Source organism: Triturus cristatus, chromosome 11 (assembly GCF_964204655.1).
Source record: "Triturus cristatus chromosome 11, aTriCri1.1, whole genome shotgun sequence".
Taxonomy (NCBI): domain Eukaryota; kingdom Metazoa; phylum Chordata; class Amphibia; order Caudata; family Salamandridae; genus Triturus; species Triturus cristatus.
Genome location: NC_140594.1, coordinates 604,514,901 through 604,541,486, shown reverse-complemented (window position 1 = coordinate 604,541,486; position 26,586 = coordinate 604,514,901). Strand labels below are relative to the sequence as shown.

Below are 26,586 nucleotides of genomic sequence, written 5' to 3'. Positions count from 1 at the left end.
TCAGACCCAGCTATATGCAAATCAGTCTTGACCCTGTGCCTCATGGGAACAGTCCATCCCGAACTGTCATGCCAGGTCTTCCCTGAACCAGAAACAAGCATCCTGGGAGTGGTTTCTGGGTAACACCCGTCATCAGCCTGGTTAGCTTGAATCCAGAGGCAAAGTGAGCAAGGGACCCACGTCTGGGCATACCCTACCAACTTAGGGCGAACTAAGGAAACACAAGGAGATGATGGACGAAGCGCTGAACCTTTCCAGACACTCATCCCCAGTCACAGATTTGGGTTGAATCCATCATCATTCTTTAGCTCACTTCGCCACCCCATTTCAGACCCAGCTATATGCAAATCAGTCTTGACCCTGTGCCTCATGGGAACAGTCCATCCCGAACTGTCATGCCAGGTCTTCCCTGAACCAGAAACAAGCATCCTGGGAGTGGTTTCTGGGTAACACCCGTCATCAGCCTGGTTAGCTTGAATCCAGTGGCAAAGTGAGCAAGGGACCCACGTCTGGGCATACCCTGCCAACTTAGGGCGAACAAAGGAAACACAAGGAGATGATGGACGGAGCGCTGAACCTTTACAGACACTCATATCCGGTCACAGATCTGGGTTGAATCCATCATCATTCTTTAGCTCACTTCGCCACCTCAGTTCAGACCCAGCTATGTGTAAATCAGTCTTGACCCTGTGCCTCATGGGAACAGTCCAGCCCGTACTGTCAAGCCAGGTCTTCCCTGAACCAAAAACAAGCATCCTGGGACTGGTTTCTGGGTAACACCCGTCATCAACCAGGCTAGCTTGAATTCAGTGGCAAAGTGAGCAAGGGACCCACGTCTGGGGTGGTTTCCGGTCCAGGGAAGACATGGCTTGGCAGTTGGGGCTGGACTGTTTCCACGAGGCACAGGGTCAAGACTGGTTTGCATATAGCTGTGTCTGAACTGGGGTGGCAAAGTGAGCTAAAGAATGATGATGGATTCAACCCAGATCTGTGACTGGGGGTGAGTGTTTGAAAAGTTTCAGCACTCCGTCCATCATCTCGTTGTGTTTGCTTTGTTCGCCCTAAGTTGGCAGAGTATGCCCAGACGTGGGTCCCTTGCTCTCTTTGCCACTGGATTCTAGCTAGCCTGGCTGATGAGGGCTCTTAGCCTGAAACCGGTCCCAGGATGCTTGTTTCCGGTCCAGGGAACACATGGCTTGTCTGTTCGGGCTGGACTGTTCCCATGAGGCACAGGGTCAAGACTGATTTGCATATAGCGGTGTATGAACTGGGGTGGCAAAGTGAGCTAAAGAATGATGATGGATTCAACCCAGATCTGTGACTGGGGGTGAGTGTTTGAAAAGTTTCAGCACTCCGTCCATCATCTCCTTGTGTTTGCTTGGTTATATAAAACCCTCTGCATTGTAGATGAAGTGATCATTCCTGTAATGAATGGGCGATTTTTCACCAGCAAGAGGTCCTCCAGTGAAATTGCCACTGCCATAGTAATAGTATGGGCCAGGTAATTCAGACAGAATATCCACCCTGATGGGGAATCCTCCTCCAGAGGAGGATTTACTTCCTTGTCCACAAATCAGGTGATTTCTATTACCATCCAGCTCAAAATCATTCCCTAAATGCCTTTTTCCAACTCCCTAAGGTACACAACTGTTGATCCAGCATCAATCACACACATACCCCTCCCACAGATTGCATGAATACCTGGGAGAACTTTTACGAATATAAGGGCCGACTCACGGAGCCTACAGTTAAACACGTAGATACTATTCTCACCACCAACCAGTTCTCGTTTGCACACATTGCACCTCCAAATATTGGGAACAGCTATGGGAACACAAATAATACGTGCATGACAAAATGTCCAAGTGACTTCATATGTCCATTATTGTAAACCCTGTTCTATACCCTTCTTACATTGAAGATTTTATGGTGACTTAGACTGCTGGAGAAAAGGGCCTCTTGCAGATCAACTTTAGTGGAATTGTCTCAACAACCAAGGCCAAATGTATGCCGTACCAGAAACTTGACACAGGCACCACAATGAAGGAGAGTGCCTACTAATCTATATATAACACAGATAACAGACCAATCTTGTAATCTGAAAGTGAGCCTCTACACAAAATGCACGCCAAAATCTGAAGCTATACACTGCAATGCAATTTAAGATGGTCCTATATACTCGACTAATTTTAACGTTTGAAGACCTAAAAGTTTGACTTTATAAAACAGGATAATTTACCACTTCATTGGACAAAATTTCCTTGGATTTTAAGTTTTACCATGGCTGTAAGGTTTGTGACTATGGGGATCATGCATTTCCTACCCATATGTGCAAGCCTCACATGTAACTAACTGATTGTGTCAAAACTCGTTGCACAAAGCCTGTAGACCTGAAGGCTGAAGGAAGCTAAAGCACAAATAACACAAACAAGAGCATGACAAGAAATCTGATATGGTTTTTGGTGGCACTAGTGACTGATGGATTCTCTAGTTTTTCTGGTCTGAACATATGTGTGTATGTGGTTGATGAGAAATCCATTAGAGAGGTTAGGATAATTAGACTTTCCATGAAGCAAATCACATTGGGCAGTGTGGTTTCCACTTTATCTTGCCTGAATATCTATGTGCGTGTGACCGTCAGACATTTATTAGAGAGATACGGCTAATTAGGTTTCACAGCAGGCAGGGCGGTATCACACCAGGAAATACTGCTTCTCTCACCTTGTAATCAGGGCCATAGTGAGGTAACATATAAGTTTCAAAGCACTGTGTTAGCACGGTTAAAGTTGCCAAACTTTAATATTTTCATTTTACCCACATCAGATGAATGAAAAGCTTACTGCGTCCTCTGGTATTTTCACCTTTTATATTCAGATTTACAAAGATCTCTACAGTACGTGCATTAGCATGCGGATCTAATTTGAGGCTGCAAGGACCCTATAGAAATACTTTACTTCCCACCAAATATCATTCTCTTATAAGTACAAGGCAGGAGGGTAAAAGCAGGCGAGATGGTAAACCTTGAACAAGTCCTTTGCACAGCCCTGGCTCAATTTGACTGCCCCGTTTGTCTGTACTTATATGGCCTCGAAGGATGGGCCTCGTCCTCTGTAAGAAACCGGTTCAAATGCTTGCAAGTTCTCCTCCTCTGTTTTGTAAGTTGTTCGTAAATTAAAAATTAAATTTGGGTGTAAGAAACGTTATACTCATTTGAACTGAAAAGATTGCCGCATCTACGAATGCCAGTCATTAGGCGTTACCATATTTTGGGGAAAAACATAATAAAGAGCAACAGCCTGAGTGTGTTTCAAACTTAAGTAAACCCCCTCCCTGAAAAAAACAACGAGTAAATTTAGCAAAAACAGAGCGCAAGAAGGAGGCATGGAAACACGAAAATGGTCCCAGAAAACAGGTAAAGTGAAAGCAAGACTTATGGAGAGAGTAGAAGTGGGTTAGGTGGAGGAAGTACTATTTTGTAAAATTCAAAGAGGTAATGGGGTATAGGAAGGGACAGAGACACTAGGGTATGGGAGAGAACTGCTAGGGAATAGGGAGGGGTAATAGGTATAAGTGGGCCAGATGTACTATGACTTGGGTATGGCTAGAGGTATTAGGGTATAGGCAGGTGTATCTGAATTAGGATTTAGGTAGAGCTAAAAAGATATAGGTAGAGATAAGGGTATTATGTTATCTCCAGCACAAGAGGTACTAGGATAACTTTGTGATATTGGTACTAGGGTATTGGCATTGGGAGTGGTACTAGATGATGGGTACATAGGCAGTGGTGGGAGTACTAGGATGAGAGTGGGGTAGAGATACTAGTGTATGTGGAGGGGAATAAGTATTGTGTGACTAAAAAAGTACAGATGAGAAGAAGGGAATAGAAATGAGCCAATGATTAGGAAGAGAGATAAAGAGAAAAAGAAAAGAAAGGGAGGGGAGTGGTGTCGCCCCAACCTAAAATAGACATAGGGTAGACAAGGAGGTGCAAGTAGAGGTGCACTTGGGGGGGGGGAGGGGGGAAGTGGACCAAGGGATCTTGTGATCCTGGTAAAAACAACACTGCTGGGGAGTGTGAAGGGCATTCAACAAGATGGATCCAATGTCCTAGGAATGCCATTCATTTGGAAAAATGGTAAAGAAATAAGTTTGTGGAGAAAGTTTTTCCGGAATAAGTTTCGAAAAGTATGCTTCACTCGCGCCCTAGGGGCATATGTATCAAAAACCGTATTTGCGATTCTCAAATAGCGATTTTTTGAGAATCGCTATTTGAGAATTGCAAACCGGGATGTATTTAAAAATTCACACATATTTTGCGAATTCTTAATATTCCTTAATTGCGATTAGCAAATTGCGAAATCGCAATTAAGGAATACCTTCCCATTCATTCCTAGTGGGAAGTAATTCTCAAATTGCGAATCGCAATTTGCTAATCGCAAATTGAGAATAATTTCAAAGGTGCAAGGGTGTCATGATGACACCCTGATGCACCCCTGAAATGAGCATGTGAGCATATGGCGCACATACATGGGCATGTATGTGCGCCACATGGCACTTTGAAAAATGCCAAAAAATGCATTTTTCAGAGAAATCGCAAATTATCACCAACTTGAAGTTGGTGGTAAATTGCGATTTCTTAAGGAGAATTCGCACAACTTGGGTGCGTGTTACATAGCATTTAAGGAATCGCAATTTGCGATTCCTTATATGCTTACGCAAAATTAACGAATCGCAAAATTAGCGATTCCTTAATGATGCGATGCGAAAATGTCACATACATCGCGTTTTGCGATTTTGTATTCGCAAACGCTGTTTTTTTGTGATTCGCAGCGTTTGCGAATACAAAATCGTTTGATACATATGCCCCCTGGTCTTTTGCGGCGACTGTCCTTGCTCCCTCACCCTAAGAGCTGGTGTCAGATAACAGGGTCCCCATCAGTAAACGGCCACAGGATCACCCGAAATGCGACTGACTGTCTTCGACCTTCCTCCATTCCATGATGCCTTTCAATATTTAATAGGCCTGCCCGCCTCCTGTCCTATTCCTAAAAGAACGCAGTGCATACAAGAGCAGAAAAACACATTTTAATCAAATATGCAGGAGAACCAAACAGCATATGAAATGCGATATTTTTTTAAGCACTTCCTCTTTCTCTTCACAGCACGCAAAGCTTTTTTTCTCCTTTTTCCCTTCCAAAAACAGCCATCATTGTGAGTGACTGCCGCCCCCTCACACTCTGCCAGCACGGATGAGTCAGCTGGTGGGTGGCAAAATCTGCCCGTGCTAGGCTAAATTACTGGTGCCAGCAGTCAGGAGGTGGGGGTGGGGGCACAGACCCAGAGCCAGGCAATCCTGTTGGGAAGAGAGGAATCTTGAAACACGCTACTGAGCGTATAATGCCGGAGGGGCTGGGGCAGAGTCTTTAAGGCCTGACCCTAGAGTCTGGGAAAGAAGAGTTGCATGTCATATCGTCTACGGAAACACAGCGCTACCAAAATAAAGCGATCAAAATATCGAGGGCCCACTATTGAGGTGAAACGGCCACTACAACGCGGCCGTTTCCACGCATGACCGTAACCACGCATGCATTACAATGCATGCGTGGTTACAGCAAAAAGCCTTTACCACGCATACCTTTACTACAAGATTCGTAGTAAAGGCATGTGTGCTAAAGTTAAAAAAAAAAAAAGGGGGGGGTTGGGTGTCTTTCCCCCCAAAAAAACGTGGGATTAAAAAAGGGGGCTTGGGGGGCACCCCCCAAAATAGAATATGAAAAAAAAGGCACCTGTTTACGTCATTTAAAGAAAGAGATGTGGAGGCAATCGGCGTCGTTAGGGGAAACGGAAGGACACTTCCGCTTCCCCTTAACGATGTGCAACGTCACAAAGGAAGATAGAGGAGAGGAGGGGTAAGGGGGAATGAGGGGTTGGTGTCGCACAGGGGTAAATTTAAAGGGGACGTTTTTAGTGTGATATCCTTTAACATGAAAATGTCATTAACATGCATATTTTAACGAAAATCGTTGTAAATGTATGCATGTAAAAGGCATTTTCGTGGTAAAGGATATGCGTGGTGATGGCATTCGCGTTGTAACGCATGCGTGGTAAAGGCATGCGTTACAACGGAATGCGTTGTAAAGTCATACAACCAATATTGAGAAGGTAAGTGCGTAGAGGCAAGCATAGATTTGCCATTTTACCTCCATATTTACCTTCCTTGAAGATATGTGGAGTAAAGTAAAGAGAAACCTATACTTACCTCTATATACTTCCCAGTTGATATTTTGGGCCTCAATATTTTTGTCACGATATATTGGTAGCACAATATTCTGGAGTTGCTATTAAGATGGAATACCGGAAAGAGCAGGGATGGAATTTACTGTTGAAATGAGATGTGTGGGGCATTATTGCTGGCGGTATTTTAAGCGGCGTTCTTCCTTACTAGCGTAGCAGGCAGATTCCCACATCTTGGAATCAATTTGGTAACACCTATAAGCTGTAATGGTTGTTCTGCGTGTATCCACATTCTATGGCCATGATATTTGGGGTGGCAACAACACACTTTGTAAATTCTGATGTTACTGGGTGCAATATTACCTCCTATTTTTTTTGTTCAACAGTTTCTAATGGAAGATAACGCTGTACTATCAAATGTTCTGCCTTTCCGAGACAGAGCTCGAATTGTACGCCATTTTCCCTAGACAAATTCTGCTAGGCTTCACCTTGCGAGATTTGTGCATGTGAAAAGTGTCTAATCACTGCTATGGCTGGAATTACGATTTGGGTGCAAATTCCTGTTTTTTCTGGAAGCAGGATTAGTGGTCTAGAACGAGGGGCTACCCAAAAAGGTTAGAAAACAACTTTTAGCTTCATTGGCTTACCAGGAACTAGCAGTGGCCCAGCAGTCAAGGCCTCAACTCTGCAGGAGATGGGTGGCAGGGTAGAACCAGAATTAGAACATTGGAATGTTGGGAGCTCCATTGAAAACAATGGAGTGCTCCGTGCTTCTAATGGCCGGTAGAAGCCTGGAGCATCAACATTCCAATATTTAACAAAGGCCGAGGGGAATTCAACCCTTACCTTAGGCCCTTAATGCTGGAGCGGGCCTTTAATAGCTGGTAGAGCCTGCTAAGGCGGGATCTAAAGCTATCATGGAGCACCACAGATATCACCAAAGTCAATTAAAATGATTGTCCATTCAACATTATATAATAAAAAAATTAAAAAAATTCTCTCTGAATGGACACAAAATGGCACCAAAGTAACGGTTAGGCACTTGGGGCCTCATACTGATTATGAGGAAGCAGTATGTCTTGTGTGATACCACCTTTTAATACTACAAATCATTTCCTTTTGTCAAACTTGAAAGTAACAGACGCAGAAACACCAGACCCTTTATTACCAGGTGCAGAGATAAACCTGCAGAAACCGCGAGGAAGAGCGACAGAGGCTGCAGGGAGAGGCGAAGCCTGACCCGCCTCTACTGACTCCAACAACAAGGGTGGAGCAGGCCAAGCTCCTCCAATGAGGCCACAGGCTCTCATTGCACCAAGCAACCCCCCCACCCACCCTGAACTACATTGCACCGCCAATGTTATTTGCCACCTGATGCACAATAGTGCCTGGAATCAAGATGATTTCAATGCACTATTTCCAAGGTCTACATAGTTATTCCCCATTCTATAGTCTAAAACTCATAATAGGCCAGATTTAGGTGTGAGTATACTCTCTGTAATTGAAGATTATGGCCCATTGGTATCCTTGCACAAATCTGGACAACTGGTAATGAAGAGGCTAGATTAGAACCAGAATGCTCTACATCTTCTAGTTACAAAGTTACGGCTTAACACTGAGAGTAGGAAAGCCGGAGGCAAAATGGCCATGGGAGAGATCAAAGCCCACATTATCCCATGGCCCTCAATGTTATGCGATGATATTAGAATTTGCATAGCACCCATCTCAGATTTGTACGGCCTCGTATCGTTGGGTTCTATGATGTGTGTTTCTACATAGTTCCTGGTTTCCTCGTTGATTGCTGTCTGGACAACCATAGCAGGATATGTTTGGGTACTGTGTTCTGGTCCATCCCTGAGACTGTACACTGTGAGATTTGAGCATCATTTTTACCTGTTTGATCATTTTTATGAGGTCATTTCAGATGGTTTGTTGGCAATGTTTTATTCCTTGGACTAAGAATATATGAGCCTGATTCACAACTGTAAACTTACACTTTTGTGTAAGGTTACGATTATTTGCTATTTACAAAGGCATTTTACTAGTAGTATCTTTACAAGAGCGGAGCCTCTGCACATAAAAAGATAGGACTGCCCTGTATTTTTATGTGCTGAGACTCCACAGTCATAAATACCTTTGTGAATGGCAAACAATCATAAACTTACACAAAAGGGCTCTACGCTGTTACAAAGTGTTGTGTATTCCACCATGTGCTAGTGCAATGCTTTGTGTATTCATGTTCAACCAAGGAGCTTCTACCTTTTCCAAGCAAAGAAATATTTCACATATGGACTGATCCAACTCATCCTGTCTCTAGAGCATGGGTCTCCAACCTTTTCTGTAGTGAGAGCTACTTCTGCTCAAGGAAAGTCTTCCTGAGCTACTAGCAAATTTTATAACTGTAAAATAGTGACTACACTATGACCACCCAATGCAAGATTTTCAGTAGTTACCACCCATGTATACCAAGTATGGTTACCAGCAGAAATGGTGGGGAAAAGTTAATCAATATTAAATGCCTCCCCTTGACTTATGAAGTAACATTCAAATCTTGACATGCCCAGTGGCACAAAGGACATAAGCACAGCAGTACGTCTCCCCAGCTCAGCTTGAATTATCATTCACCAGTTTCTGAAAATGCACATTTTTCTATCAAATAGCACTTTCCACTGTGGGCAAACAAACTCAATTTTCCAGAAGAAAACCCATTTTTGAAAACTAAAACCACTTTTAAAATATCAGTTTTCAGTTTTTGGGAAGTGCACATTTTCAAAACATTAGCTTGTCATTCTCATCATGTACTCCCATGTACAAATGCCTCATATGGACAGACTACTTTGAATTGCCAGGTATTACAGTCATATGCCATGGATGCTCACCATAGCACCACTGATGCCTGGATTATGCCAGTAATGCCCACCATTATACTAGGGCCACAGTTGTGCCAAGGCTGGAAACTATATGGATCAGGGATAAGACCACATATCAGTCATGACCAATAATATGCCAGGAATAGGTACATAAAGACCAGTCATGCTCTTAGTAGGTCTATGATGGCTGCCAGTATACCACAACTAGACCACAAATACTAAAATAGTCAAGGATGACCATTATTATGTCATTGGCACTTTTATGCCAGGAATGGACTCAATTATGCCAAAGATAACACTCTTATGATGGGAGCTAGCATATATATATTTGGCAGTTCTTGGCACCAGGCATAGTTTCAGGAAGCAATAGTGTTTATTATGGGCACACACATAAATGTTGATGAATCTCTTAATTTTTCCTGGTCTGGATCATACCCTGTTCTCCTCGGCTCTTGAGCTGATCATGCATCTAACAGACACATTTTCACTCTGACTCATGCAGTCCCGCACTTTGGTGAGTAAGCACTGATTACAGCTCAGGCTACTGCTGCCATAGTTTTTTTGATGGTGCACTGTTCACACACATGTTGTGACTGATAAAGGAGGGACCACAACATGGTCAATCTCCCTGTGACTTAATTATATTGACATTGGATACAGACTATCATGTAGCAGGTCCTATAAGCCGACATAGTGTGTGTTTGAGTGTTAGTATTAGTTACTGTCATACATTTTTTCTGGCTGTCACTCTAAGGGTCTTGAGATGATCGGTGCTGCCTTCTTTAATAGGCACCTACTCTCTGAATTTGATACTGGGCTTGACTTCACCTCAAAGAGCTACTTTGAAGGTACTGGCGAGCTACCAGTAGCTCCCGAGCTACTCGTTGGAGAACCCTGCTCTAGAGGGACAGAACATGCAAGGTGGGTTTATGAATATGTAGGCACATGCAAGCTCCACTGGGGGTGGAGGGGGTTAAGGCTGCACAAAATCCTCTAAAGGGATTTCAGATATATGCTCTTGCATTTGTTACTCAAATTGTTGCGACTCTGTATAGATCTGGGATAGGTGTCCATCCAGTTATGTGGTTCACATTCAATAAACAACTGTAGAGCCTGGGTTCCTTGTTGATGACATGTTTCAAAGCGAAGATATTTGTCAACCAACTAGATAGTTGCTCAATTAATTTTACCCAGATCTGATCAATTTAATGTCACTTTCCAAGCTCAAAATAGAGCTGAGGGATTGGTGATATTTGATTATGTAATGTGTTTTTATTTGCATTCGCAGGCTATTTCATCCAATGAGTTTTGCACGAGAAGATTTCATTGTGTATAACCAAAATCCATAACCAATGCATGATTTGACTTTGCTTACCGTGTTTTGTTTTATTTATTGTGCCACAATTTCTCTCTCTCTTCCAGGAGGCGTGATTTATGCATGTGTGCAACAAAGCAAGGGATGTGCAAGGGGCAGAGTTCCTTTGTGAGCCAACATTTCCTAGATCAACACCATCCCTGGCTACCTCGTTAATACTTGTGTATTAAAACCAAACATCTGGTATTGCAGACACATTTACGAGGCAAAGGTAGGATCTGGCTTCAAGGCCTCAGGCAGAAGCTGAGGAGTAAGTGGGGACGTCACTTCTCTGTACAAAGTCCAAACACTGGACATTAAGACCTCTTCTCCACTAGCGTCAGGCAAAAGCTGAGGTGTTAGATGTTTGGTTGGGCAAACTATAAAACCAGCGCCAAGAGGCCCACGCGGAGGTAGGCGCTTTATAAATGCAGTGAATTAATGACTCAGTCAAGATTAACAATAAAGCTCACGCACAGAACAGGTGCAGCGTCAGCCGGACTGATGTCCATCTTTGACCCTACACAGCAGAGATAGCAGCAGAAAGGACGTAGGGCGGGCCACGAGTGCAAATTTCCCTCACACTCAAGGAACAGCTACAGCTGGACTAAGTTGTGGAAAGGGGTTTTCGCGCAATTTTACAGACAAATAGAACAGGCACAGCGGGCACAATTTGCAGCGCGTGTTTGTTGAACAGGCACAGCGGGCACAATGCACAGTGCGTGTTTCTTTCACTGATAAAACATGAGCAGCACAGCAAAGCAGTACTGAAGGCTTATTTCATACACGACAGGTACAGCACAGGTGGAAGTAGTACAGCTCACCCATCACCTCACCTCATCCACCCCCACCTCGCCCCCCTAATTCCCTAACATAGACTCGGAGCGATCCTCCTCTTTGCATGAGAAATTGATTTAGATACCATGCTCACTCATTCCTTGGCCTCTCTGCTGACTCAGTATAAGGTTGACAATTCCAGGTAAGTGCTGGCTTGGGTTCGTAGAAGGGGCAGCTCTTTACGGAAGAGGAGCTGCGCCATTGCTCCTGAACTGGGATGTAAAAGGGTCAGGCTCTATTCAGGCTGTTTCAAGCCGCAGAAAGCCCGCCCACCCTTCTCGACCCCCGTCATTACTGTCAAACTCCACAAGCCGGCGTCTTGCGGATCCCATCTGCTGATCCGCCCACGACACGCCCGGTAGCTCGCGCATTCATTATTGATTGAGAGCAGCTTTAGCACAGCAGCCCCGCCCCTTTCCTCCCTCGAGAAATGGGGTTAAATGTGGCGCCCCGAGGGAGAGGGGCACGACCTGCGCGTGCTCCAGTGGGCAAAGCACTATATTTCCCCTTTAACCTCCCCCCAGCACACACACTGCAGAAGATGGTAAGGAGCCTAAGCTACTCTGTAAATCACAGATATTGGGAGACCTTGGGCCACATGTATCAAGCAATTTTGCATTCGTAAACAGTGCGAAGCGGTAGTTCGCCCGTTTGCGAATGCAAAATCATCTTTGAAGATGAATAAGAGGTTTTATAGTAGCAATTTTAGGTAATCACAAAAATTGTGATTACCTAGATTTGCGGCTACAAATAGGGAATCCCAATTTGCGATTCCCTTAGCACATGAGCCAAGCATTTTCTAAATGCAAACCCTGCATTTTGCATTTAGAACATACTATTACCATCGACTCCGTGCCGATTGTAACCATGTGAAAATTTTGAAAAATGCATTTTTCAAAGTACCATGTAGCGTGCACATGCACATTTTTAAGGGGGTGCTTCAGGGGGGCCTTAGGCCCCGGGCAACCTTGGTATTGCACGGCTAACTTGCAATTACCAATTAGGTAATCACAAATTAGGTAATGCAAAACTATTTGCACCTACGGGCCTTTAGGCCCAAAGGAAGGAAGAGAGTAGTATTACCTAATAGCGATTACCTAATTGTGATTGGGAAACTTTAGGAATCGCCATTACGTAATCACGATTTGCTTACATACCATTTTTAATTCCTTAACTCCTTAACCGCGGCACAAATTCCGCCGCGGTGCCGGAGTTCTAATGAGTGGGCGGGGCCGCGTTGGCCAACGGACATGCGCAGCACTAGCGAGGTAGTGCTCGCGACGGCCGTTGGCCGACGCGCGCACGGAATGGGTTAAATAGTGATTACCTAAAATTCGCTATTTAAGGAATGCATAATGGATTTTTGATACATGTGGCCTGTGATGTTGAATTGGGGCCGGTGAAAGGTGTTCACCCTGTATTACAGGAGCCTGCGTTGTACCGCTGACGTGTTCTCCGCCGTCCACAATGAGTGTTTGCATTGATGGACTAATATATAGGGAAATGTGGAAAACGCATAACCAGCCAGTGGCGTAGTGCAAAATGATGCCCCACCCTACCATGCAGAATGTGATTAGGGGCCCCTGAGTTTCACAGATCTCAGAGGTATTCTGTTCCTCTGACGTGATTGGGGCCCCCTGGAGCGTTGAGGGGCCCCTGATCTCATCCCCCCTCCCGCTACAAGCACTGCAGGAACTTATGTCACGCCCCTGCTACAAGCATGCCATCTGTAATGAACTTTTACAATTTCATATTGGTTAGTCACCAGTCTGACATGTGACTGCCAAGCTTTTTGAACTTACTAGTGGGACAGCCTCCCTTTCGTACAGGCCCGCTCACTGTACTGATATCTTACTGCCTCTTCCCTTGCTCTAATATGCAATCCCAGGGTCTCTCGGTTTCTGTACAACACAACTGCTGGGTGGCCTATCACTCGGCTATTGGATTGAAGACTAAATAAACTCGCACAAATAGCTTTATTATACGTAGGCAGAAAGCCACACCATGTAGAGGTTGCTGTCTTTGTTTTGTAATCCTACGTAGGAAGTGTTTCCATGTCTTGCGTGATGACCACCGAGGTGCGGTTATCTTACTATTCCGGGACGCAGCGCTTAGACGTGTGGTGGATGATGAGGTGTGAGACACAGGTATGCAGTTTATGTGTTTCAGTAAGCTGGCAGCTTTACACATCCCTTTATGGCAGTGTCATCTTAACGATTTTGGGGGTCCCTGGCCAAGATCTATTTTGGCGGGCCCTTTTCAGAACAACTTTGAACTTTATGACCTATTTTCTCAGAACTCAAGCCCATACGGTGCCAAAAAGTAGGGAAACACGGAGAAATAGAATAGACAGAGGTCAAATAATGAGAATGAGCATGTTCTCAGGAGGGCCCTTGGAAGGAGGTGGGCGCTGGGTAATTGCCCACTTTGCCCATGCCTTTGCTTTATGGCATTTCTTATTATCCCAATCTACTTAGCTGGCTCCAGTACAGGGTTGTCCAACCTGAAATTCTGGTTATAGTTTTAGTCCTGAGCTGGTTTGGTTAGAGAGACAGAATTATTGGTTCACGCCTTGTAGGCTGATATTTAGCCCCAGATTATTCAACAGACTCCAACTTTGAAATTAGTGCCAAGAGAATCTCAAAGAAGTATTCAGTCCTAGAATTGTTTACGACCCGATAGGGGTAAGTTAATGCACCTGCTGTAGAGGCCTATTTGGATCTGAAAGCCAGAAGGCAAACCCCAAGAATCTGGAAGTTGAGACCGCTCTTCATCCTTTTATGGTTGATAAATGAGCACACTTAGTTGAACAGCTGTAACTTGTTAGTGCCTACAGGCCCTTCAGGTTTTAGATTGAGGTGCACATCTGGTGCTTGCCTTTTAGTCTCCCTCTTCAGGAATTGATATGCTGCGGTGCTGCTCTGCTGTTTATCACTTGGTTTTACGTGGAGCCACTTAGCCACATCTGCAGAAAATGGACAGGCTGCATTACTGCAACAGGAAGGGCGCGACTCACCCTGACTGGTGGCACAAAGAACACAGATTGAAAAATAAAAATTGCTAAACACAACTAAAGAGCAGTTGTGGGATGAGGGCTGAAAGGTAGGGCAACTTCATTAGAGGAAGGACAGGCGCACATCACTTTCATGAGAGGAAGTGCCATCAGATGGGCACCCTCATGAGAAGAAGGACTGACAGACTGTACCTTTGTGAGAGGAAGAAAAGACAATCACCACTGGCAGATGGACACCTTCAAGAGGGGAAGGACAGAGATGGGTGCTTTCATGAGAAAAATAACAGGTGAACATCTTCATGAGAAGAACATATGGACACATTTAGTAGGGGAATGAGAAACAGGAATCCTCATGAGAGAAGGAGAGGCAGATGGGCACCTTTGTGGCAGGTAGACTGACAGAATTGCACCTTCATGAGAGAAATGGCCGAGTCCCTACTTGAGAGGAAAGACGGATGGCCAATTCATTATGGGAAATGAAGACAGGCAACTTAATCAGAAGAGGGACCAGAAAATAGGCGCTTTCATATGAGAAATGACCAGCAAACAACCACTGTCAAGGTAGGAATGCTAGACAAGCACTTCTTGAGAGGTAGAGCCAAAAGACGGACACCTAAAGGTTATGAAGGTCATATGGGCATCCTCGAGTGAAGACGGACTGGCACATGACCACTTTCTTAACCAGAAGAAGGGCACCTTATCAAGAAGAAAAGCACATGGGAACCATCATGAAAGAAGGACTGACAGGTGGACATCTTCATTAGAGGAGAATGGACACCTATATGAAGAAAAGAACTGACATTGGACATCTTCATGAGAAGGACAGACGGATGAGTAGATTCATGAAAGAAAATACTGACAGATTGACACCTTCATGGGAGGAGGGGCACACAGGTGGGCACCTTCGCAAGAGGGAGGACAGACAGCACCTTCCTGGGTGGAAAAATATCCTTACAGATGGGCATCTGCATTAGATGAAAGACATACAGATGGGCAACCCTACATGAAGACTAGGAGAGATGCGCACCTCCAGGACAGGCAGGGCAGGCAGATGGAAACCTTCATGAGAGGAAGGACAGACAGATGGTCACCTTCATGAGAGGCTAACAGATAAGTGGACACCTTCATGAGATGAAGGGCAGACGGTGCCTTCATGAGACGAAAGCTATCCCTTCAGATGGGCATCTGTCCTCACTAGAGATAGGAGACACAGAGGGGCCATCTTGTGAGGGGAAGAAAAAGCGGGCACATACATGAACGGATGGATAGCTGGATCATGGGCATCTTCAAGAAAGGAAATGCGCACTCTGGAATTCAGGATTCTTCAACTCAGTTAATTTATTTTCAACAGGTTGGATGTAATTGTTGCTTTATGCTGTGTCCTCCACACTGCCGCTCCATCCTCTTCTTTTGCCTGTTATAAACTCCATTCCACTTTTAGGTCGAGCCTAGAGCAGCGCATGCGCTGCTTGCTCGACTTTTAGTAAGGGGGTTTTGAAAGTGCTACCAGAGGCTTTTGCTGGCATCAAGCTTGTGTGCATGTGCGCGTGAACACGCGCAGCTGCCATCTGTCTTTTCTCCGTCACGGGTAATTAAGTGCATCACGTTCGCTTGTTATCTCTATCTCGAGCTCTTTTTTCCTAACGTGCATGTTGGTGTTGCAGTGTTTATGCTTGTTTTTGTTGTATATAGGTAAGCTTTTTTTTAAATTGCCATTGGAGTTTATATAGCGCAAAGTTAACCAGAAGGTATTGGAGCGCTTTATACAGTCTCTCTCCTCCATGTCTGCTTTTTGTTTTTTTGAGAATCTGGTCACCCTACTTTTAGATCAAAAACACTGGCGCACACTTCCTTTTTAGACTTCAATTAAAGCGCAGCTGGAGAGCGCAGCGGCCGCTCTGCGCCCCTGTTGTTAATGTAAAATGACAACCATATGTAGTCTTTCGGTAAACAAGTGACAGCGTTTAGTTTTGCTGGCCATTCATCTGTAATCCAGCAGCCGTGACTTCTTGTACAAAAAATTATTATTAGCATAAAATAAAGCCCCACAACACACTCCTCGCAGCATTCGCTTCTCTGTTTAACCTCCGACTTAACTCCTCGAGGTCTCCAAGGCTCAACATGGCACAAATGTACACCATGCACTTTGTAATTGCTAACCTCAAGGGGCACCCGCCTCAACAGGTCCCGCTGGTGCTTAGTCGACTCTTTGATTATTAGCAGACTCCTAATAGCCCCTCGGGACCGGTGCCTCTCCTCGCATCAGCCCCCCACCCCCAGCCTCGTAGCACGCGTTTCCTGTTCTCAGACACTCGCACCAATGGCAAAATCTGTCTTCCTAAATCTTGGTGCAAAATAATGATTGTGTACTTTTGCAGAGTCCTGTTGCATTAGGAGCCCTGGCTCTCAATGAGGTGGTGTTTATTAGTACTTGGAAGCAGGCTTTGATGAGAAGCGTTGTGGAGGTGTTTAACGTGAACTCCCCCATCCCTCCTCCATGCTGCTTTCCTACAAACTGTTGTGGGGGAGGAGGGGGCAGCCTGCTACAGTGAACAGATGCCCTCTTGCCACAGGACAGTCCAACGGTTCATCCCACCTCTCTCTCCCTGCTGCAGAGCCTTTCATGTAGATGCCGAGTTTTCACTTTCAAATCTCTGCTGCACACGCTTCACCGATGTTGCGCTTAAATTATTATTTCCAAAATGTCGCAGGCTACTCTTGTTTTCTCTCTGCCCCCCCTTCAGAAGACAAGGAGTTGTTTCATCGCAGCACTCTTCGATTCCCCCGTCCGCACATAGGCTCTTGCAAAAAAAGACAAGCATTGGCATTGCCAATAGGTCTCGCTTTTGGGACCTTATTAGTATTTAGTTGTGCAGCAAAATATTGTTGGTGCAACATCAACTGTTGCATGGCTAAACACTTATAAGGTACAAGGTTTAGCCATGCAACAGCTGATGTTGTTGCACCAAGGATATTGTGCTGCAAAACTAAATACTTATAAGTTCCCAAAAGCGAGACCTATTGGCGATGCCAATGCTTGTTTTCTTTAATTCCTCCCCACTCTGTGTGATCTTTCTTTTCTGTTTATTTTTGCCTTGTTTACCTTCTCTCTAGCTGTAACCTTTCCCTAATTTCTCCCATAGTCTCCTGTTCTCTCCTTTCCCCTGCACGCCTACGTTCCCCTCCGTAACCTTCTATTCAGTCTTGTTATCTGATTTCTCTACTCTTGTATTTCTTCTGTTCCCCCTTTCTTCTGCCACCGGCTCTGATTTTCCTCTAATGTTTTCGCTCTTTTTCCTCTTATCTCCCTCCTGGCCCCAACTTTTTTTTTTCTCTTTCACTAATCTTTCTTATCACTCTTCTTTCTCACCCCCTCCATCCCTACTCTGCACTGTAATTTCCCTTCCTGTCCCTCTCTTTTCTGTCTCCTTCTCCTTTTCTCATTTCTCTCTTCCTCTGGTTTAACCTCTCTCCACTGCTTTCCTCTCTTTTCATTTGCTTCCTTCCCTCTTTATCTCCCCCCCCCGTCCTCCCTTGTTGCCCTCTCCCTTTCGAAACTGTTGTTCCACTATAACTTGTTAAGTTTGTCTTTTTTACTCCCTCTTCCTCCTCCCAGGGCCATTTTAATGTTTTCTCACCTTTCTTATTTTATCCCACGATTTTTCTTCTCAGCTCCTCTTTTTACACCCCTCCCCAGCAGGCTTCACTTTTCCATGTTCTCCTCTTGTGCCTCTCTCCCCTTTTCCAACTCTTCGTTTTTTCACTTTTCTATTCATTCTCCTATCTCTCTTCCCTTCTTCACATTTATCTTTCATGCCTTCTACTTTTCTGCCTTCACTGCTTGTGTAGCTACCGCCCTCTTCTCCAGTCTATTTATTACCTTTACTCACTCTTCCTTTAACATTTTTACACAGCCTGGCCGAAATTTTAAATATGTTGGTGAAATTAGAGAAATATTCAACTTTTGGGTTACGTGAAATGTCACTTTCTACGATTTCTTGTAACTTTTTTTGAGCGAGCGGTCAAATTGTTTAAAAAAAAAAAAAATCTCCAGAGATAGCAGCAGTGGAATGATTCGCACTGAAAGTATGTTGCTGTGGGACATGTTTTCTCAATTGCGAGGTGTGCATTTGCAAAAAGTAAAGCCACATAAGGTACCAGCAACCCGCATTTTACTCTAAACTGTCATGGAATTTCACAAACTTTCGTGAAAAAAATGTTGCGATTTTGCACACCCCTGCTTCCACCCACTGTGCTTTCTTTGTTCACATTCTTGTCCTTTCTTTCATCCCTGCTTCTTTTACCCATGCCCCCTTGACACCTTTTTTAGGTCTCGCCTGAGCCAGCGCATGCGCTGTTCTGGCGAGACATTTAGTAAGTGGCCTTTTGAAAGTCCGACTACATGCCTTTTCTGGCCTCAAGCTTGCGGTTACATGCGCAAGCACGCACCCAGCCGCCATCTGGCTTTCCTCGCGGCACCCTTAGAGCGCGCCTCACTCCACCCCTCCCCCACCCCAGAGCGCGTCCACGCAATCACTTTCGCTGCCGCGTTACTTTTACGGCTGCGCGGCCAATGCTTGTTTTTGTCGGCCCTGAATTACACATAGAAGGGCAATTTCCTTCCGCAGGTACGTGCTCAGTTTAACCTTTGAACTACTGAACCTTGCCAGCCAACTGGCATTCCTGAGAGAGTAAAAGATTCTCTGTTTATTGCGTCCATGCTCAGCTGTTTTCGGAAAGTGGCCGCGTTTGTGTGAGCAGCACCGAACCTGAAGCAAACTGCTTGCCTTAACAGTGACCCCCCTTGTCCGGCCAGCATGAGCCTACAGGCAGGGCTCACGCTAAGGCATATAAACTGTAACTAGCGCCCTGAAATGATTCAATGGCATGTGATGATGTGGGGAAATAAAATCCAAAAACAATGCATTATCCATGTACAAATATACTGCTTATAATCCGTTTCAGCTAACCTGTCTCGGGCATTTTTTAACGTGTTGTGTTTGTCAGTGAGGTGAATACCATCTGTATAGACGCTATCACAGCTTCCAGGAGACACAAGGCTGACTCAGCCTTTCATCCAGAACTCGACCGGATATCATCATTTCCAAGTGTCCCATTCAAAGTAGGAGAGTGTGCATGAACTGCTACTGAAAGAGAGATGTAGGCATAAGAGCAGACTGAGTTTATCAGCCTTGGACCTTTGCGATGTGAACTTGACACACACACTCACACTCTGTGTCTGTCTGTCTCTCTCAATATCTGGCCCACATGGGCAGACATTCCGCTGTTTGCCTTTCACATCACCTGATTCACAAGCGGAGGTGGTCCATCCTCGTTTCCATCACTTCCGGGTGCAAGTCAGTATTACATAAACCCCCTATGCTGCCGACAAGGCTGCCATCTTTACACCCACAGCCTACATGACCAAAGTCGCCGAAGCATTAGTCTGCACCCGGCAGACTTAGAAGCCCCTCGGGAGTAGTGAAATATCGCTGAAGACGCATCTATCACGCAACACTTATCAGGTCTGGTGTCAAGCAGGCTTTCTATGGACCCCTATAGCTCCTATGTAACAAGGACAAATCATAGACCCACATACTCTAGAGACATTATTGCATCAGCATCCCAGAGAATGAAACCTAAAGCATTTCGATTTCCCTTACAGCGATGTATACGTGAAGGAGCTGGACACGTGTGATCACGGGGCACAGCATAGAATGATAAATCACGGTACCTTAATTTACTCACACTGCTTTTACGGACAGTGTTGAACGGCTTCTTTCTAAAGAGTGGGAAGCGAGGTTGAGTTTAGATCCACCTTCCTTCCAGGACTGAACCACATTGCATACAGCTGCCATAGTGTGTACAGGACCACAAAGACCATATAGATTATGTATGTGTGGAACTGCAGAAACGCCTATCTTCGGGAATGACTCTCCGCAAGCCACGCAGTTGTATCCAATGAGGCAGAATCTTAGGAAGAATGATAATGAGGGATATGAATGTACATTACCAGGTATGAAGAGGGTCAATGGTGGCGTGAGGTTTAAGGTCGGTACTAATAATCCCAACAGATTAGAAGTCTACTCAGATGCCTCAGCAGAGGCTTTGCCAATAATTTCACAATAGAGAGGTCCGCTAGCAAAGAGAAACAATAAAAATGTATAGGTTTGGCTCGATTCTCATGTCCTCATTGTCTTCAGTTATGAATGTGATGTTTCTAGTGCTCAGGTAGGCCTATTTTTGTGTCTCGTTGCTGTGGGATCATGGTGCACTGTTTCCACTTCAAAATGTCCCCTTTTGTTATTGGAGGGTTAAGCCTTCTGTTTCTAGATCTCTGGAAAGCATATGTACAGCTTTCAGGTCCCTGCATTTGTAGGGATTCTTTTTGGGTGCTTTGTATGTAAGTTCCTGCGCTGCGGCTTTTATTTCTGTTGTTGAGGACAGCAGGAGGACAAGGGTAGGAGGAGGCAGCAGGCACGTCCTATTTCTATGTTCATATCCTTTTTCTATATGAGTAGATATTCATTCTTCCAATGTTAGTGCATCCGATGGTGTCCTCATTCTGTGACTGAGGGGCAACTTTAGAAGTCTGTTAGAATGTTCCTGCTTGTAATTTCACTAGGACGGATTGGGAGAAAGTATTGGCCATAGGGAATGTCCGTCACCACCTTAAGGGACATACACCGTTCTATATTGTATTGTTTATGTATTGTGTACATGGTCCACGCTCTCAGGGTGCTCTCCTAGTCTTTTAATGTATGACCTCCTGCAATGCACGTATGTTTTTCACATTTTTCCTTCTTTTTTAGGTCTCGCCTATGCAACGCACATGCGCTGCTTAGGAGGGCCTTTAGCCGTCGTTCTTCACTTTTTCAAAAACTGCACTCGTGCTTGTGGCGGCATCCACCTTGCGGGAGCGCGCAGCGGTGCGCCACAAGCATGAGTGCAGTGCTTGAAAAAGTGAAGACTGCGCGCGTGCGTACGCACGCACCACTCCCGGGCTTGATAAGATAAGAGTTTAACGTGTTTTCTCAGGTGCTTTGTAATCCTTACCCGATGTGCTGTCTCTCTATCTTAATTGAATTACTTTAAATTGAAATCGATTAATATAAATTAGCAATGACGAGCACAAGCACGAGTGCTTTAAAACAGCTGCTGCTTGCGCTCTGTTGAAAGATGGGAAATTACAGGTTTTGAGAACATGCGGATTCAAGTCTTCACTATAATTGTTTCTTTTATTTGTTCTGCATGTATTTATTTGCATATAATAATGTAGTATTCTCAGAGCATTAGGAATAGCCACAAATCGTTAAACTCTACAAACATATCTGGTTTTTATTTTCGAACAATTGTCACAATGAAAGTTGAGCTTTAGAGTACTCACCCTAACTGCAAATGCCTTGCATTATTGGCTGACTCACTCTCACTGATTATCACACTCTCACTGAAACTCTCACAGACTCTCACTCTCTCACACTCTCACTGACACTCTCACTGACACTCTCACTGACTCACTGACTCTCTCACTCACAGTGACTCTCACTCTTAGTGACTCTCCCACTCTCTCACTCACTCTCCCACTCTCTCACTCACTCTCTCTCACTGACAGACTCGCACTGACAGACTGACTCACTCACTCTCACTGACAGACTCTACCACTTTCTCACTGACTCTCCCACTCTCTCTCTGACTCTCCCACTCTCTCTCATTGACTGACTCACTCACTCACTCTCACTGACAGACTCTCACTGATAGACTCTCACTGACAGACTCTCCCACTCTCTCTCACTTACTGACTCACTTACTCTCTCTCACTGACTGACTCACTCTCGCTCACTGACTGACTCTCACTGACAGACTCTCACTGACAGACTGACTCACTCACTCTCACTGACAGACTCTCACTGACAGATTCTCACTGACAGACTGACTCACTCACTCTCACTGACAGACTCTCACTGACTGACTCTCACTGACTGACTATCCCACTGACTCACTCTCTTTCACTCACTGACTAACTGACTCACTCTCTCACTCTCATTCACTCTTACTGACTGACTCTCACTCCCTCACTGACTGACTGACTGTCTCTCTCACTGACTGACTCTCTCACACTCACTAACTGACTGACTCTCTCACTCTCTCACTGACTGATTCTCTCACTGACTGACTCTCTCACTCACTTTAACTGACTAATTGACTGACTGACTGGCTGACCTTCACCCTCCTGTTATTTATGCCCCCATAACAAAACAAGCATTGGCATAGCCAATAGGTCTCGCCTTTGGGACCTTATAAGTGTTTAGCCATGCAACAGTTGATGCTGTTGGACCAATGATATTGTGCTGCATAACTAAATACTTATAAGGTCCCAAAGGCGAGACCTATTGGCTATGCCAATGCTTGTCTGTTCTTCCCGTTGTGTCAGTGCTTCTCTTTCCGGTTTCAACTCCTGGATTCCTCCATCCAACCATCTTCCTAGCCTCTCTGCTGCTCGTCCTATTCTTTCCCGTCTGCCTATCTCACCATAGCCTCTGTTTCTCCTCCCTCTCCCCATAACTAATCTTCTTCCCCTTTACCTAAACTCCCCCCTCCCCATCTCACCCCTCTCTATCAGTCACCCCAGGCCTCGGATGCGCAATTCAAATTGGTGGAGAGCTCTGCCTGCCCGGGAGCCTTTGCGATGGTTAGAGCAGAGGCCGCGCGCCCCACCGAGACTGATAACAATACAAACAAGTATTGATCTGAATGCCACCTTCCATCTCCCCTTCCAGTGTATTGTACTCTTTCTATCCGTCTATCCCCCGTTGCTGGATCTCTCCCCTGGTTCTACTCTGGGAGCAGGGGCGTAGCTACCATTGTGCAGCAGGTGCAGTGACACCGTGCCCACTGAACCTTGATAAATGTTGCGTTGTACTGCCACAACAGCAAAGGCGCTATTATCCTTGCATGCACCAGGGCCAGTGGCATCCTTCTTCACCACCACATCGGAGCGAGTGATTTTCCTCCCGGAGTCTCTTCCGAGTCTTTCTTCTATCATTGTCGTCCTCGGCAGCCTCTCCATCTCTGGATTGCATGATCTCTGTTTAGCCCTCTCGGTTTTTCACTGTATAGTATTTATTGCTATTCTGAGCGAGCCTGGTGTTATTACTCAACTGAATAGTGCTCAGTTTACCGACCTCACAAGGATGAGAGGCTGGGAGTCGCACTCGGGCTCGAACCTACGACCTTCAGACTGCATGAGTATGCCTGCCAATCATTTGGTGCGTTCGTTTGAAGATCCTATCATTTGCGCTTTGTGGTGTTAGTCCTTTACCGCCTCTCTCACTGTTTCCCTTCTTTGCTGCTCTGTTCTCTTCATCGCGCCAGCTGTCCTCCTCTCTCCTTCTCTATCTGTCGCTCTTGCATTGTGTTCTCACTGTCAAGACCCATCTCTCATCACTTTTTGCCTCTCTCTTGATGTCTGTTTTTGCCCCGTTGAAAATCCGCGCAACTCTCTGCACTGTCCCTCCCTAGTTTGCACTGTCCGCGTCTGTCACTTTCTGCTCATGTCACTCGTTGCTATTCTTATGCAGAATCCCCGTCTCTCACCCTCTCTCTGCCCCGGTTTCTCTTCCTCCCTTTATCTCGCTGTGGCCTCTCTAGCTCCCCGCTTCTCGCCCGACCCGTTATCGCCCGACTTTGTCCTGCCAACTCTCTGGGAATGCTCCCCCCGCCTCTATTGTCCCTTCATTCCTAAATCTCTGCCCTCCTCTAAGTCGTTCTCCGTGTCTCGCCCCTCCCCTTGCTTTCTCAACGATTCTTTACTCTTCTTTCCCCCTTTCTTGCTCACCCTCTCTCTTCCAGCCCCCCCCCCCCCCACCGCCGACTCTATGTCCGGGCAGTCTCTATCTCTCTCTCATCTCTCCATCATCCTCTCTTTTCTGCTGTTTCTGGCTCAACCTCAGGCTACGACCTGACTGGTATGTTATCAGAGGTTTGTGTAGCGCCCATTCCACCTACAGGCTGTCAAGGCGCTGGGGCTCGCTTTTAGCACTCATGTATGAGAGCGAGATAACGACGTTTAAAACAAATATATAATATATATGTTAGGCTGGGATTACCATCTGTAAGTAAAACATCGATGTTCATGGAGACGCCTTCCCTATTTTATTTTAGGTCTCCGCCAACCCCTCGTCCCTCCTCGATTCCTGACACACTGCCTTTCTTTCCCCCACACGCTCTGAGCTCCCTCCCTCGCCTCATTCTCGCCACTCCTTAGTCTGCCCTCCCTTGTCTTCGTCTCCCCTTTATTCCCTCGTCCTCTCAATCTATTTTTCTTTCTCTTCCTTCTTTATTGTCTCTTTCTCCTGTCTGGTTTCGTACCTATTTATCACTCCCGCGCCGCTCACGCCTCATCCTTGCTTCGGTCTGCCCCACATCCCTCCTCAATTCATTTTCCATCTCGCTCCTGCTTTCACCCGTCTCCAAAATTCATCAACACGAGTTCTCGTCTTTTCTTCTTTTCTTCTTTCAACCTTCCCTTCTCGTCTGCCCTCCGCATCATCTATCTTTTTATCTGCCTGTTCTCCCCCCTCCATTCCCCTCTTTCCTTCCCCTCCCAGTTATCACCCTCTCTTCCCATCACGAGCCTCTATATCGCCTGTTTTCAACCAATACTTTTATTGCTTCAGCTCAGAAGCGCTCTACTGAAGTTAGCACTTTTCATTCCACAAAGACGTGCTTACAGCCTTCTCCACCGCCACCCAGGCTCGTGCCCCGTTACTCGCCTCGTACGTGTGACTCGCTTCCTGCCCCAGCCGCGCCGGCCTTCTTATAACCAGGTCACATCAACTTTGTATTTAGTTAGCATTAGAATTTTTTTCAGCAGCGTAAACCGACCCAGTCATTATAACTTGTTTCTGCATAGCGCTTCGCACGGTATATTGCTGTTTCTAAACTCTGTAGTTGACTCAGTGAAAAGGAACCAGACGCACCGTCGTTGGTTCCTGTCCAGGCTGCCAACCCTCTAAGTTCCAGCCGCACCTTTTCTGCTCATGCCCGGACACGCTCGTATTTAAGTGCCTTCTGTATTCTAAACCTTTCTCAAATGCGTTAAAGCGTCAACATATAGAGACCTCTTCCCCACACTTCCAACCCCCCACCAGCACTCTCCACGCGTTCCACCTGTGTGGCTTGCTCTTACCTGCGCCCGCCCTGTCAGACGCACAAGATAACTGTTAACAAGTGGCGAGCGGGGCTGGAAGCAGGCGCGACCGCATCTATGCGCTGCATCTAGGTCAATCGCGCCAATAAAGCAAGCGAAAAGATACCTTGCGTCGAGTGGTTCCCGTTCTGCATGGCTTGTTCCATCGAGAAACCTCCTTCACCGAGCTACTGCCACCGACTTGTTCCCGAACCCTACCCCTCGGCTGCCGATCCTTAGCGCCAGGCTTTGCTGCCTCTGGGAGAAAGGGGGTGGGCGCTGGCTCCAGCCGCGGATCTGATTAGCTGCCTGAGACTGTGACAGGCAGACTGCCAGACCTACCCCCGAGGACTCTTCTCTTACAGATGGATGGATAGATGGATGGATGTGTTAATGATGGTGGGAAGTGATGGCTCATGGACAACTGGTGGACGAGAGGGGTGAATTGGAGGAGTGGCATGGATGGATGGATTGATAATTGATGTGTGGGTTTACAGAGGGGGAATCATGGATGAATGGATGGATGGGCAGATGGCTGGATGGCAGCAGAGAGAGGAGTGAGTGGATGTACAGTAAGAGGGGAGGGATGGGTTTGTTTGTGGAAGAAGGAAGGGGAATGGCTGGAGGGATGCACAGCAGGATGATGGATGGATGGCAAGGGCGGTGGGTGGATGGAATGATGGATAGCCACATGGAGGGGAAGTGGTGGATGGAATGGGGTGAGTGGATAATGGGTGCATGGTCGGATGGGATGGAGGGGAAGGTAGTTTTGGATGGATGATGGGTGGGTGAAGCCGGCGAGATGGATGGGCGAATGGTTGAAAGCAGGGGCACGGATTGTAAAGCGGGTGATTGGCAGACAGATAACGGTGGATGGGATCAATGGGCAAATGGATGGATGATCAAGAGGAGGGATCATTGGATGGACAGATAGATGAATAAGTATCAATGGGAAGTGGTTTTGAGAAGTGTATATTTATCTACCTCATATAAATTGGTCCATTTGATTAGTAGATCACCAGTGGCGGCCAGCACAGGAAAGAGCGGTAAGCAGTGTGGCAGGGGCGGGGTGGGCACCGGCAAAGTCAAT

General features: G+C 45.8%; 1 protein-coding gene across 1 annotated transcript in view; it reads right to left on the bottom strand.

Moving 5' to 3' along the window:
- LZTS1 (leucine zipper tumor suppressor 1) overlaps window positions 1-25,743 on the bottom strand; it is a 298,358-nt gene extending 272,615 nt beyond the window's left edge. The window contains exon 1 of the mRNA XM_085633904.1: window positions 25,624-25,743. The gene's annotated coding sequence lies outside the window, so the exon portion shown is untranslated. The remainder of the gene's footprint in view (window positions 1-25,623) is intronic.
- Window positions 25,744-26,586: the final 843 nt, after the last annotated feature.